Below are 15,772 nucleotides of genomic sequence, written 5' to 3' on the forward strand. Positions count from 1 at the left end.
AACAAAGAGCCAATTGACCGGTTAACTTTCAACCTTTATAACCTTTTCCTTCAGTCGCAGAGGCTGCCAATGAAATTGGCACATGCATCATATCCAGACAGTCAAATATTTGGCACTATATGGCAGGAGCTTTGGCTACACCCATATGTTGGGAGCCAGGAGAACATCTTTGATTGGGTAGAATGTGTGTGCTTCCACAAAAAAGTGCTTGCCCTCCACACAGCTGAGGTCATTTTGTTATTTATCCAGCTGACTGAGCTTGAACTTTCGGGGGCACACAGATGACATTTTAATGCCGAAAAAGTGTCTTGGGTAACTAGATCATATTTGGTGTTTGCATTCTTTTGCAGCAGCGCAGATGGGAAGAGGGAAGTTATTAACCTACAGTTCAATTGTCACCTGACCTTGTAACCCACACCAATATCATTACAGTTCTTTGCATCCACACAAATATCTATTCCCATGCTATTTACTTGTAATGCTTCAGATTATCAGACAATATTCCTTTGAAGCCAGTCCTAGTGGCATTGCCAATACTTGTTTGCTTTTACTACACCTACATTTTGACCGTAGGACACCTTAGACCTGTATTTTATCTCGAGCCATTGTTCATCTCTTTTAAAAAGACTAATCATTCCCCCTTTGGCAGGCGACACTGGTGTACTGAATGAGGCATAACTTAAGTCCGGTCAATCGAGATGTGCATGGCAACTCAATTTTATTAAAAAGTGCAAATAGTGGAACGAAATCACTGATGCATGTGAGATGCAACTCCTGCACGGTACCGTTTTACTTTTAAAAAACCTTCTCAGGCTCATTCGCCCCGCTTCTGAAGGCGGAGTTAATTTCCCGGATTTCCCAGCATATCACAAGGCTTTTTTGTTACGACAAGCTTCCTTTTGGTTGCAAGACCCTATCTCCCCATGCCCTTTATGGACAAAGCTTGAGCGCCTTTTCCTCTCCCCTTTCTCCTTTGCTGAATATATCTCTTTCTCACGTAAGCCCTCTATGCTTCCCACTCCTATTCATAAATGCACTATTAAACTCCTTTTGTCTTCTAGCCCGCCTCCCCCGACAACTGTTGCTGAGTTTCTCTCTTCTACCATCTGGCATAATAAGTCCCTTCTCATTCGTCATAAACCCTTTTACTGGAAATCCTGGAGATCCAAGGGGTTGGTTTGGATTTCGCAACTCTTCTCCAATTCCACTTTTCTACCTTTCCATGACTTGTGTTCCACTTTTGGTTTGCCCTTGTCTTTTGCTCCCAAATACCTTCAGCTCAAGAATGCGGTGCTGGAGGTCCATACAAAACTAATGCAGAACTCTTCATCCCTTCCTTCTTCTAGCCCTACTTCTCAACTACACTCCATCCTACGAGCTACCCCCAAAGCTTCCACTCTCTACAAGCACATCCATGAACATTCACTCACTAGGCCTAAGTCTAAGGTGGAAGAGCAATGGGAACATGACCTTTCATCCTCATGGTCATCTTCATTCTGGGACAAGATTTGGTCAAAAGTTCGTAAAACATCACGAGCAGCGTCCTTGACACAATCCATGTTTTTTATTTACAACCGATTGCTTCACACCCCTCTACTCTTAATAAGCGTTTCTCTACTACTCCAGACCTGTGTTGGTCTTGCTCCACACCTAATGCTACTTTGTTTCACATGTTATTTTTATGCAAAGATGTACATGTTTTTTGGTTACAGGTTTGGGCCCAAATTAATGTTATTTTTCACACTTGTATTCCCCTATCGCCAACTCACCTATTCTTGGGAAGTCTTTCTCCCTGTTGGGATGGCACTGACCTTTATGTTCGCATTGTGGATTTGTTATTAGCTGTTGCGTTTCAACAGATTACTATTAATTGGAAACGCTCTTCCACCATTTCTTTCAAAGCATGGTGGTATAATGTATGTCATAATCACAGACTTGACACTGCCTTTGTTTTTCCTGCCCAGTTGGCAGCCAAACGTGCAGATCTCTGGCTTCCTATCACGATGTATTTAGATAATTGTACCACGCCTTTATTTCGTCCACAACCTGCTCAGCAAGAAGTAACCAAACCCCCATGATGTCCTTGTCATTTCATTCATTTTTTATCATTACTATTTGTATATTCCTTATGTATTTCCTTATTTGCTTAATTAATCTACCCTTTCTTCTTGCTTAGTATTACCCATGATAAGTTTATTATTATACTCTCATTTACAATCTGTATTCTGATTTTCCCTCCTCCCTTTTTCCCTTCCCCTCGTCCCTTACATGATTACTTGATATACTATGTATTGTTATCTTACATATTTTGCTTAATAAACTTTTATTGAACTTGAAAAAGGTGAGGAAGAAATTTTAATTTCTCGCTAATTGTCCTATTTTGGCCACTGTGCTCGGCCCAATCAGCAGAAGGCGGCATGCATGACTAGCATGCATAGCTAACTTTATTGGTCATATCTACTATCTAGTAGTGACTATTTTAATGTAAGGGGACACGTGTTCTCCATGAAATCTCAAATTAGTTGGTAGATTTTGCTCGAAAGCTGTACATTTTTAAAGAGTTTTATAGTATGTGGAATTATTTCAGCTAACACTAGCATAATAACAACAGCCAGAGTAAGCCATGCCTGCACATTTTCACATTACGGATTTAAAACCCTCTATTTTACTTATTTAAACTTGCATATTAGATAGCACATATTCTCTCTCTAGGATCTCTTTATAATGAAAGCAAATTAAAATTCAGAATTATTTCTGCCGGCCAATGAAATATGGTAAAAGGGTCTTGTACCACATCAGCAGATTTCAGGTGTAGATTTGTATGGGAGAGAAGAGGAAAAAGAAAGAGTGAAAAGTTGTAAGAGGGAGTTACTTCATGCTAGAACCACGCATATTTGACACCAGAATTCGGGCCTTTTTTTTCTCTTTTAATAATCCAGGAAGGTTAACGAGCCAGAATGTAATGTGGGATGCTGACCTCATAGCACATGGTACACTCGGACCTATTTGTATTTGTGAGCCTATGAAACCTGTTTCTGAGCAAGTGTCAAATATGGGAAGCTTGTAAGACAAAACCCACTTGCGCCATATTTGCGTTTTTCAGTCAAGGAACAAACGTTTTAAAGTCAGCAGTCATGCTAGGGGTAAATGGAACAACATTTTTGTTAAAATTAGGTGTGTAGGGAATAGTCTTTACAGAAAGGAACATTATCCAAGGATAACAGCAATACGCACACATTGAAAACATGAGTCATTAATGATCCAAGACACAGTCAGAGGTTTCTCGAGCAAATGTCTTTGTCATGCACATCACATCAGCAGACACAATTTGCTGGTAGAACATTACTCACCACCGTACATGGCATGAACATGAAAGTCGTTGTATAGAAAACAAACCAATCACCCCCCTTAGGACGGACTGACATTTCGCAGTGTAGATGCGGGAATGACTTACACTTAATTAAACACAAGGACATTCAACAGCATTAAATTATAGGCAACCTTTTAATCAAGTGCGAGCGCTGCAATGTATATGAAAAGGTCACCAGGAACTTTAAAGAATTACTTGCAAATACACAATTCGTTAAACAAATAAGGTTAAAAAGGACATTTTCTTCTGTGGTCTTTACTGGAATAAACCAACGAGGGTAAACCTGATGCACATCACAAATACATGTAAAATGAATCAGTTCTACCATGCCTGATATTTTCCATGGTACCTATTAAAATCTTTGATGTGCTTCAGAGGAATGTAAAACAAACAAAAACAAGCATTTACAATGCAATGGTTTCGCCTTTGAAAAAGTTAGCTTTTAACTTTTGCTGCCCCATAATTCCATATATGGAAAGTAATTCTGAGCGGGTGAAGGGAGAAGGCCTGCATATTCCAACTCATATCTAATCAAAAAAACGTGCTTATTCTTCTCTGATATAAATATGTTTAGTTTTTACTAAAATATAGACTTACTTTTAGAAAGATTTCAAGCACTCTGATACATTCCAAAATGGTGCTTGGGAAGGTAAAAGGTAAGCTAGACTATCTCTATTGATTTAAGGGTTATGTTATATTATGTTAAGGTAAAATACTTATATAGCACAACAGCTACCCACTCTGAGTTTTCCTACACTTATGATTGATGACATGACTAAATAATAAATTAAATGCCCCATCCCTGGCAGGGGAAAGAATCCCCACTCTACTCTTCGCTGACGATACTATACTGATATCCAAATCCCCTGTAGGACTGCAAAAGCTCCTGCATCGATTCAGCTCCTTTTGCATAGATAGAGGCCTAACCATCAATACCTCTAAAACCAAGTTGATGGCTTTCTCACCCTGCAAAAGATTTCAAAACAACTTCGTGCTCAATGGGGCCCCCCTGGAGTTGGTCGATTCTTTCGACTATTTAGGGGTGAGGATAAATAGTCGAATGAACTGGAAGGACCATCTGGCCAAAATGCTACTTGGTCACAGAAGAGTATCTGGGGTGACCCTGAGGGAGTATCGGGAGTCAACCAGTAAACCTCTGTCACCGGTCATGGCTATTTACGAGGGTCAGATACTCCCTACTGCATTATATGGCTCAGATCTCTGGGGGTTCGAAAACGTTTCGGATCTAATTACAGCGGAAAATAAGTTCCTGAGGGATGTGGTGGCTCTCCCTGTTTCTACCCCGTTGATCCCCCTGCGGCTAGATTTGGGTATACGAGCCCTAAAGGATCTAGTGAGGTTGTGCCCACTGCTCTTTTGGGTTCGTCTAAGAAGAACTAAGGAGCTTGCCAAATATGCTGAAGGGTTGGATGACCTTATACTGCTTGATACAGACAATAAGATCGGTTGGCTGTACAATGTGAGGCACCTACTCTTCCAATTGGGATTGAGAGATGTGTGGGAGTCCCAATTACCTCCGCCCAAACTAGTGATTAAGAAGTTATATTGGGATTGGGTGCAGGTGGAGGCTACTCGCAGCGGGGCTGGGGGTTCACTCACTGAACGGTTCTTAGAGTTCAAGTGAGCTAAGAAGTTGGAACCCTTCCTCGACTTTATAAATAAGCAGCTAGACAGAGCCCTATATCTAAAACTAAGATACGGGACCCTCCCGGTGCATGAATTTACCGCGAGGTGGTCTAACCCTGGTGGCCCTTCGCGATCGTGCCCCGGTTGTGCGGTCCCTAAGGAGTCTGTGGCCCACCTACTTTTCGCCTGCCCCGCTTACAAAGTGGCACAGAAGATTTGGCTGAAACCAGTCTGTAGGGGGTTGGGACTGAGGTGCCACAGACTGGCCTTACGAGTACTCTCTACAGACTCATCATCTACCGCCACTGTATGCGGGGTGGCAAAATACCTGAGTAGTGCTTGGCTGACACACTCTAGGTTATTGAAGCTGCACTCTAGGCTACCAAGTGACTAGATTGGTTGTAATTGAAGGTCTTCCACTACTACATAATGAAATGTCGAGAATGTCTGACTAAGGTCCATACCAATTGTTTTGTTGTATTCTGTGCTATATTTGAAATAATGGTTTTACTGATGATAGTTAATATCTTTTATTGCGATGAATGTACCCTTTTAAATGTGTAAAATGTACTCTTTTATGGTGGAAAATTTTACCGAATAAAGATATTCACACAATAAATTACAGTGACTATCTTGTCAGCATCAGATGCAAAGTAGGGTGCTGCTACTCTGCTTAACTAAAAGGAGGGAGCTGGTTGTTACTTTCCTTGCAAATCGCTGACTGGCGGGTTATAATTTTGAATACACTTACAAAAAATCAAACTACAGCCATATACCCCACTACTGTGTCTTAAATGACATGTCTTTTCTCTGTACTGTCATTGGATTCTAAAATACTTTGGCTCGTATAGCAGAATAGGAAAGACCACTGCATATTAAAAGTAGCCCAACAGATCCACAGTTATAGAAGTACTGAGCAAAGTAAGCGAAGCAGCACACAAAAAGCTACAAGGAGATGATGCATAAGAGGGTGAAGCAAAAAAAAGTAAATAAAACCTATTGCTGTATTTATTGCATATCAGTGAAGAAAGAGGTGAAGGCACTTAAAATTTGAAAGCTGGGGAACTATGGATCCCTACATTTACACTTATTGATCAAGAATTAACTCTTGGGTGCTTTCTTCCCTCCCTCCTCTTGTCCTATACATGCTTATATATTTTTTAACATTTGTAAGGAAAACATTACCTTTGATAGTAATTAACAATTAGCTTTTGAAGGTACACATTCTTACAACTTGAACTACAATCAATGATAGCACATCTTCTACCGGGCCTACAGACTGCCATGCAGTTGAAAATGAAGGACAAGCAAATTAAGTGAGGAAAGAGAGGAATGGACATATAGCATTCAAATGTGGGTATTGCAAGGGCTGGTGTGGGCTGTCATCCCTTCCCTCCATAAATGGGATAGCAGGATGAGATGATATCATGCAATGAGAATACCCACTTTTCTTATGTAATGATATATACATGGCACAAGCATAGACCTACAGTACCAACATGGAAACTGCATGGGTGAAATACTTTCAGATGCTACATGTTGTGGTGACGTGTCAGTCACATTTGGAGGAGTACTTTTAGCACCATAGGGGCACAGCACCCTTTAAAACAATGGAGTATGGTGCAAATGAAAGCAGCGCTTGCATTGAGGGGGCGCAACAATTGAAGTAGGATGTAGCGAGACAGAAAACAAAACACAGTTTAGAAAAGGACATAATTACCCAACCAAATATTATGGATAAGCTATTTAGATGTTAATAAACTTGTATAGATGTACATGACTTACAGGGTACGTTTTCTTACACTGACTCTAAACAGCAACTCTACGTAGAAGGAGATAAGTTAAGAAGACTGCTAGCTTGCTCTGTATCTACCATAAATACAGCCCCAATAACCACCTCCTGCCACTGGCCCTGGTCAAGTGTAAACATTTTAGCCATGAAAGCAGGAGACTTGACATCTAATGTCAGGTTTACCACTTCAACTAAAGATGCTGAAAATTAACAATGTATTTAACCCCACATTACCCCAGATGAGGAGAAAATAAAACCACATTTCATTAACCTAAAAAAATGAGAAGTAAACCAGACAATCCAGCCGCTTTTCAATAGTGAGTGTTCGGATCCTCTGAACAGTAGGTATATATATTTTTGACTTTTTAAAAACCCAAGACTCGGTTGTTAAATGCATTTACTTTAACACAAGACTTGTACCTTGCAGATAGACCTCTGCACCTTTTATTTTCTGTTTTCTGTAGTTTGAGCTTGGTCATTTGATAGACCGTAATCTTTACAAAAGTAGAAATTATCATTTGCAGGATACCTTTGAACACAGCACACAACAAGTCAGGTCCCGGGCCGGCAGCCAATCACAGCGCAGCCCGGGGAATGACGTCATGGGGGTGTCCCGGCCGGCAGATTCGGGGGCGTGTTTTTCGTGCTCTCCCCTTCCTATTGGCTGGAAGGTAAAATTCCAGCCAATGGGAAGAGGAGAGGGCGGGACTTAAAAAAACACACGGAAACGCCCCCGAATCGCGTTTTCATGGGGAGAAAGTGATTGACGCTGATGTCTTCCAATGGCTAGCCTCTATTTATGGAGCTAGCCAATGGAAGACAGAGGCGGGACTAAGCCCCACACTGTAGGAACATAAGATTTCTCCTGGGCGGAGCTAGTGCTCCGGCCCAGGTGAAACCTAAAAAACTGGAGCTTGGTGAAGGTTTTACCTTCGCTTTCGAAGTCTGACAAACTTGTAAAATGCATGAGTGAAGCTGGGCAACATTCTACTATTTCACCTGACTTTGCTGATGCAACATTTCACTACCTGAAATCTGATGAATATAGACTGAAACATATCTCTCCCATGAAGGGTTGTGACCGGAAACAGCCACAGAACTGAAGACCTAGGGCAGGATAGAGAGGGAAGCTGGTGTTTGCTCAAAGAGGGTACTAGAGCTCTGGGACTGTGAAATGGTGCAGAGCGGTGGGGGTCTTATCCACAGGGACCCTGCGTGGAAGGTGACTAACATGGCGAAAGGACATGCTAGCGGGGAGGTGTTTCAGGCTTGATATGTGCTGGCGAGGGTGTTATGACTGGGGACAGTCACTGAGTGGCTGCAGTCCACCTATAGTCCCGTGGGACAGTGGGAATGGTTTCCTGCTCAGCCGCGGCCCATGGAGGGAGTTGTGGTGAGGCAGAGAGGCGGGGCGGGGAGGGACAGGGTGGGGTGTGATAAAAACCGGCATATGGATATTTGGATGTAAGTAAACAATTTAATTAATAAAACACTTGCAAACATTTTAAAGAATTGGAAGGGCATTGTTTCCTTAAACTATGCAATGCTGCATAACGTTGTTTTCCCATGGCATCACATGCGGCATCGCTTTCCCAGCTACAAGCACAAGTAGAAAAACTGAGACATTTGAGTACCTCTGCAGATTTATTAAATCAATCTGCCCAAAATGATGCTGCATTTAGCCTCTAAATTCAGTTATAAGTGAGAGAGAGTCCTACAGGCAGGATTTGTGGCTTTCTGAATAATGCCTGGTAAATTTCGGGTTCTCTAGTTGGCACAGGTAAAGTACTTGTGACAAATAGGGAGCCTATCCTCTAGTCAGGGTAAGGGGGATACACTCTTTAGATAACCCCTCTAGTAGCTTTGCACGAGCAGACAGGCTTATCAAAGGCAATGTGTAAAGTATTTGTACCAACACTCACAGTAATACAGTGATAACACCACAAATGGACTCCACACCAGTTTAGAAAAATAAACGTATTTAGTCTAAACTAAACAAGACCAAAACAAAAAAAATCCAACATACACAGTTCAAGAATATGATTTCAAAAGAGTTCTTAAGGTTGCGTTAAAATAATCCACAGTTGCGTCACGTTTAGCCCAAAAGTACCTTTAGATGCGACAAAAGTTCCAAGTAAAAGCTGCTGCGTTGGAAAACAAGCAATGCTTCACTCCTGAGACCCTGGGGAGGCGATGCGACAGCCCCGCTGGACACAGCTGGCGTGTTGCGATGAGTCCGGTCTGCATGGGGAGGGAGTCGATACCTTGTATGGATTCTGGTGCACAAGTTTCGTAGGAAGCGTCTCGCAAAGGTACGATGCGACAATCTTCAGGACGGCGACAATTTCAGGTACAGCGGCGATGTGCAGCGCAGCGACGATCTTCTCCTCTCACAGCCCCTCGATGCGATGGCTCTGCAACGACTCTCGCAGCAACGTGATGCAGTCCACAAGCAAGCGGTGCGAGGATCTCACCCAGCGATGACAGGCTCTGCGACGATACTCGCAGCGATGCGTTTCGCAAGCAAAGGATGCGTCGGTTTGCGCAGCAGCAACAGGCGCTGCGACAATTTCAATCTTCACGGCGGTGGGAATTTCCTCGCACTGTCGACGATGCGCTCCGCAAGCGAGCGATGCGTGAAACTTTGTAGAAAGTTTTAAGGATCTTCTTTTCCAGCTACCCAACAACAGGTACAACTTCCAGAGGCACTACACATGGGCCAAGCACTCTAGGGAGGACAGAACTCTCTCAATAGAGTTCAGGGGGTGAAGTCCTTTTGTTCCTGGTACTTCTTAACAGGGAGCCAGCTGTACTCAGGCCCTTTGAGAGCTCTTCAAGCAAGGGGACACAGCACAAAGCAAAGTCCTTCCCCTCTCCTTGTCAGCAAAGCAACTGTAGGTCAGCCCACAAACACACAGCAGGACAGTCCTTCCTCTTCAGTCTTCCAGTTTTCTCCTTGGCAGAGGTTCCTTCTTGATTCCAGGATGATCTAATTCTCTGTAGTCAGCAGTCCTGTACGTATGCCCCTAAAAGTCTTAGTTCCCTTTGTGCAGGAGAGCTCTGAGCCCGGTCTGGACCAGTTCTGGGTGTTCCTTGAGCACTTTGTTTTCCTGGCTTCTTCTTTCCTTTCAGAGAGAGGGGCGGGTCGCCAGCCACCCAGCAGGAGGTGGAGCCAGCATTGTGGAAGGCAGGCATAGCCCTATTCAGGCCCAGGTGCTATCCCCTCCCACCACTCAAGATGCAGATGCAGTCATTCAGCCTAGGGCTGACTCATCCAGCCTCCTGGGGGCTCCCCAGCCTCTGTCACTCACAAACCAGACAGTCAATTCACAAACCAGCCAAGGCACACAGAAAGGTCAGACAAGAGAACAGCTACTTTCTAAAAGTGCTGTTCTCAAACACAGGATTTAAAAACCACCTTTCCTAAAAGATGTGTTATTAAATTCTGAGTTCAGGGATACCGGACTTTTATGTCCTATCTTGCTCCTATGGGAAGATATCAGCTTGAGTTGGTATTCTGACTAGGCCAGAATCCACCTCAGTTCCCATGGTTAACCCTGCTAAAAACTTTGGTTGAGAACCACCACTATTAGCTGAACTAGGGGGAACAGTTGCCTTATGCGCAATGGTGGTTGGAGCTGCCTCCTTTTTGGTGCAATCACTAAACCAGTGAGTATTAACCTTACAAAAGTTGCACCATGGTTTCTTTGGACCTTCTTTCTTTTTGGATTTCTTAGAACCCCCCTCATTAGAAGCTTTTTGGGGACCTGGCGAAGACTTCTGGTTTTTGCTTTCTCCCCACCCTTTTGGTCTTGCTTCTTCTGATCACCACCTTGGTTCTGTATCCTCTGCTTTACCGTGGTTCTGACCCATTTGTCTGCCTTCTTTCCCAATTCTTGGGGGAAGGTCAGATCAGAGTCAATCAGGTGTTGATGCAATAACGGGTTCTGACAATTATTAAGAATCTGTTCTCTCATAATCAAATTATACAATCCTGTATAGTCATTGACCTTACTGCCCAGTAACCAGCCTTCCAGAGCCTTAGTAGCACAATCTACAAAGTCAGTCCAGTCCTGAGTCTGTGTCTTTTGGGTGTCTCTGAGCAGCAACCTATACTGTTCAGTGGTTAAGCCAAACCCAGCTATCAGAGCACTCTTCAGGACAGTGTAGTTGTTAGCATCCTCATCACTAACTGTGAGGAGCTTGTCTCTCCCTTTATCTGAAAAGGAGAGCCATAAGATTGCTGCCCACTAACTCTGGGGTACCTGCTGTACTCTGCAGGCCCTCTCCAAAGCAGTTATCCACTTGTGGATGTCATCCCCACTCTTGTAGGGTGGACAATCCTATTTAGGTTTTTATGGGCATGAGACCTTTCCCTATCTCTAGGAATATTGCTCCCACCAGTGGGCTCTAACCCACTTAACTTTTTCTCTCTTTCAAGAGCCAGGGTCTCTTTTGCAAGGGCAACTTCTTGCCTCTTGATCATAAGATTTATTTCCTTCATCCTAGCTTTGTGGTCTCTCCTCTGAGGGGAAGTCATCCTCCTCACAGCAGAGGCATGAGATTCTGTAAATTACAAATTCGTTCGTGCTCAGCCTCCATTTTGTAATCGCCGCCATTTTGTGTTGCCCTCACTCAGGCAGCGCGGCGAACGCGATGTTTTTGTCGTTTCTGCATTCACGTGTCAGGTGGCTTCTTTGCTTATGTTTACTAACGAGTGTCAGGGTCTGGCCGAGTACACTAATTCCTGTCTGAGCTGATTAATCCCCGTCCGGACTATTTGTTGGTTCACACCATTCCTTCCTCCAGGTTATCGTATCTGCTGTCCTTCGCTACATGTCTCCTGTTTCACGATTGTCCTTCTACAACATGCAGCTGTGTTTTCTTTACTTGTAAATCGGATTGTGTGGATTCACTTGTAATTTACTCAAGGGGTCGAGTGACAAACATAACCTGGAAACTTGAGTTGCTTTAGACTTAAAGCATTGTTTATAACGTTTGCCTATGTCGCATGATCTTGTGTGATTGTATTTCGCATTGTATTGTACCGTATATAAACCTGTGCGCCACGGAGTTAAGTGGCAGTCTCTTTTGAACCTCGTTTACCGACGACTTCTCAGACCACTGTACTAGCTGCAGCTAATAAATACTATCTTCTACGCCAGACGAAGAGTCCGAACAGTCTGGCGTAGAAGATAGTAGCAGGCAGGTGAATCCAGGGGATTAAAGGTGTGCCCTGCGCCACCGGGCCTTAAGGCTACAGTTCTCCAACTGGCGCCCAACGTGGAGCGACTTCAGTGGTAGCGGTTATGCCCGAAGGTGGTGAGGAGCCCCGCAAGAAAATTCCGGAGGAGGCGCACCACGTGATCGACCCCTGTATGTCGAAAGTGGACCGAAGGTCTTTGACGGCGCGGCTACTCCTCTCCGACGGCTGCTGACAACTGCTGCCCTGACTGGCGCCCTGCCTTGGACCCTTCTGATGATGTTTGGTAAAGCGAGACGATAGATGGACCTTCGCTGGTTTAGGATGATCCTTAGTTAAGTATTTGGTGGGTCGCTCCCACAAACCTTTGTTTTGTCTTGTTTTTGGGTTTTTATTCAGGTATTGCAATAGCCGAGGCCAAGGGGTAAGTACGTTTGTACTGTTTCATTGATTTATACCCCTTGTTGTTTGTGAGCAGTCTAGAGAAGTAACGATGCCTGGACTGAGCAAGTTGAAAAGAATTTGTTGCTTAGGTTGTACAAGGGATTCCCAGTTGGAGGATTCATGTCCGATCCCTCCAGTTGCAACTCCCACTTATGAGCTCTATTCTAAACATGGTATTGGTCCCATTACCTTTAACGAGACATGGGTCCGATACACGAAAAATAGTGGAGTTTTGAGTTGGCCCCAAAATGGTAGTTTTGATCTCGCCATATTAGATAATTTGGAAACGATTCTGTTTAGAAGAAAAGCCCGGCCGGCAATGTTTGGCTCTTTTCGCCTTTGGCGTAAAGAAGCCAAACAGAAAGAAATTAAACAAACAAAAAAGGATAAGAAAGCGCAGAACATGTCAATTATAGAGGCTGCTCAGCAGTTTAAAAATAATGAAGCAGATGGTGCAAATGAGATACTGGAAAGACAACATCGCATGGCGATAGATAGATGCTATCCGATGCTGCCTACTTCCTCGTCAGATGAAAGTAAGGAATTGGAAGAAGATTCCCTAATGTCTTGTTTATTGAATTCACCTCCGCCCTATGCCCACAATCCTAATGCACCTCTGTTATTCCCTCCTATTGTTCAACCAAGGGTTGCTCAATTGCCGATTGTTCAGCAACTGGCTGATGCCTTTTAATGTTTCCTTGCCTGCCTCTGCTCCGTCTTTACAGTCTGTAATTCAACCCCCACCTCCTCCTCAATCCCCTGCTCTTGTTCCTCAGTCAGCTACGTTCCAGTCCCCGTTGCCTTCTATGTCTGTAGGGACTCCTGTTCTCTCAAGGGATTCCCCTACCTCACATAGGAGACTGGCACATGCTGCCTCGAATTTCTTTTCTCCACTTCTTGGATCTTTGAACTTGTCTCCAGCTTTTTCTAGACGACAATCTCGTTGTCAACTTCCTCTCACGGATGAGAAAGTAATTTTGGGTTCCCTAGCTCGTAAATGGATTGAGAATGGACTAGAATATAGTACAGGGGACATTATGAGTTCCTTTCATCAATGGGTAGAGCCCACACAAAGATATGTTTTTAATGTCATGTGTCAGACTCTTATCAAAGGCTGGGAAGATATGGAGTTGGATACAATTCCTTCGGAATTACTAAAATTACAAGCTGATTTTGATAAACGCTTTATCGTAGGACCACAAGTTGAAGAGGCGGTGAATAAACTAGTTGCGTTTCGAACTATGTTTTTGTCCTTGTCTCATTCTGAGGCTGATCCTGCCAAAAACAAAGGCATTAGAAATTATCCGATGCGTGAAGTTCCTCCAGTATGGATGGAGGGAAACAGTGAATGGTCCACCTCCTGTCCCTGCTCATTTCAAACGTATATGGGTTCACGAACCCTGGAAAAGGTCTGAAGTATTGGCGCTTAAACAGTCTCTTCCGGACCCTCGTAAAAATCCGGCTGGATATTACAAGGAATTGTCTCAAACAGTTGAGGCCTGTATTATGAATTTGGCTGATATTGATATGTTATTTGGAAATGTTGTTCCGCAAGCATTATGGGCACGGATTCGTAGGGAGAATCATGTTGATAAATTAGGTGGTGATTGGGCTGCTATTAGGGCTGCTGACGCAAATCAAGTGGGTGGTGCGAAGCCTGAGGATCTGATTACGGCCCTACCAGGCAGAATAATCGAATTGATGAAGACTATGATGCCCGCGGTGCGAGTTAATTGGGATAAGCTGGCTGCATGCAAGCAAAAGAAAGACGAAAGCGTCTCGGATTTCTTCACTCGTTTTGAAGAGACGTTTATTGATCATAGTGGTCAGGATTTGAGTGTAGAGGGTGGCCAGCGGTTGTTTGTGGATAAGTTTGAATATAATTTGCTTCCCGAATTATCAAATAAACTAAAGAGTTCTGAAAGTGCGTGGGCTGTCTCTTCCCCTGCTAAAATACTGGCTACTGCACAGTATTATGAGAATAGCGATAAGGAGGAAAAGGAGAAACAAGAGAAGAAAAATAAAGATTTGAAAACAAAGGTTCTTTTACAGCAAGCTTATCTTCCACGTTCCGCACAGCCTCAGTTTTCTCAACCCCCACAGTTTCAGAAAGTGTTCCAGAAGCCTGAGTATTTCGCACCGCGTCTTCCGTTGGGTCCTAATCAATGTGCGTATTGTAGGGAAGAGGGACATTTCAAGAATAGTTGTACGATTTTATTAAAGCGTAATAATGGGATGCCTGCTCCACGGGGTTGTGGTAATTCTCAGTTAGGATCTAGAGGTAGAGGACGAGGCGTGTCCTCTCAGGAGCAGCGTTCTTTTTCTCCATCTACTGCGAATTACTTTGATCGGCAGAAAGTTCAGTCCACGCAATATTATAATGACGATTATTGTGAAGAAAGGGCTGACGATTTTCAGATCGAATAGGACAGCCATTGACGAAGTGAGGGAGTTGTGTCGATTCCAGTAGATCAAAATGGACCATATGTCACTATCAATACTATGGGCGTTTCAGAACGGTAATCAGACATAATATCGAAAATTATATATCGATATGACATAATATCGAAGATTAAATATCGTAGGTAAAATATATCGAAATAAAAAATATAGTTTACAAAAATATCGTAAATAGTATGTGTATTATAATATCGAAAGTAATGACATCGGAAGACAAAATATCGAATATAAAAAATATCGTATAATAGTAAATAATAGTTAAAAATATATAATGTAAGCTAATTTAGTATTAATCTGTTAATGTTATTTTTAAAAAAAATTAAATATTTTTTATATTATAATAAATAAAAATACATATATATTTTTAGTAGCGGGTTATTGGGTTTATAGGGGATAAGGGTGGGGAGTGTTTTAAAAATATATGTATTAAAAAATAATAATGAGAAAAATAGTATATATATTTACAAATAATTATATAATGATTAGAAATGTTATAAAAAGTATTAAAAACAAAAAGAAAAATTTAATTTCGAAATTCGAAATTAATTTTTTTTTTAAATGTAAGCTAATTTAGTATTGTAATCTGTTAATGTTATTTAAAAAAAAATTAAATATTTTTTATATTATAATAAATAAAAATACATATATATTTTTAGTAGGCGGTTATTGGGTTTATGGGGGATAAGGGTGGGGAGTGTTTTAAAAATATATGTATTAAAAAATAATAATGAGAAAAATAGTATATATATTTACAAATAATTATATAATGATTGGAAATTTTATTAAATTATTACATTTTTAAAATAAAAAATTTTATTTCGAAATTTGAAATTTCTAAAAAAAAATTATATTTTAG

The sequence above is a fragment of the Lissotriton helveticus genome, chromosome 6 (assembly GCF_964261635.1).
Source record: "Lissotriton helveticus chromosome 6, aLisHel1.1, whole genome shotgun sequence".
NCBI classification, from domain to species: domain Eukaryota; kingdom Metazoa; phylum Chordata; class Amphibia; order Caudata; family Salamandridae; genus Lissotriton; species Lissotriton helveticus.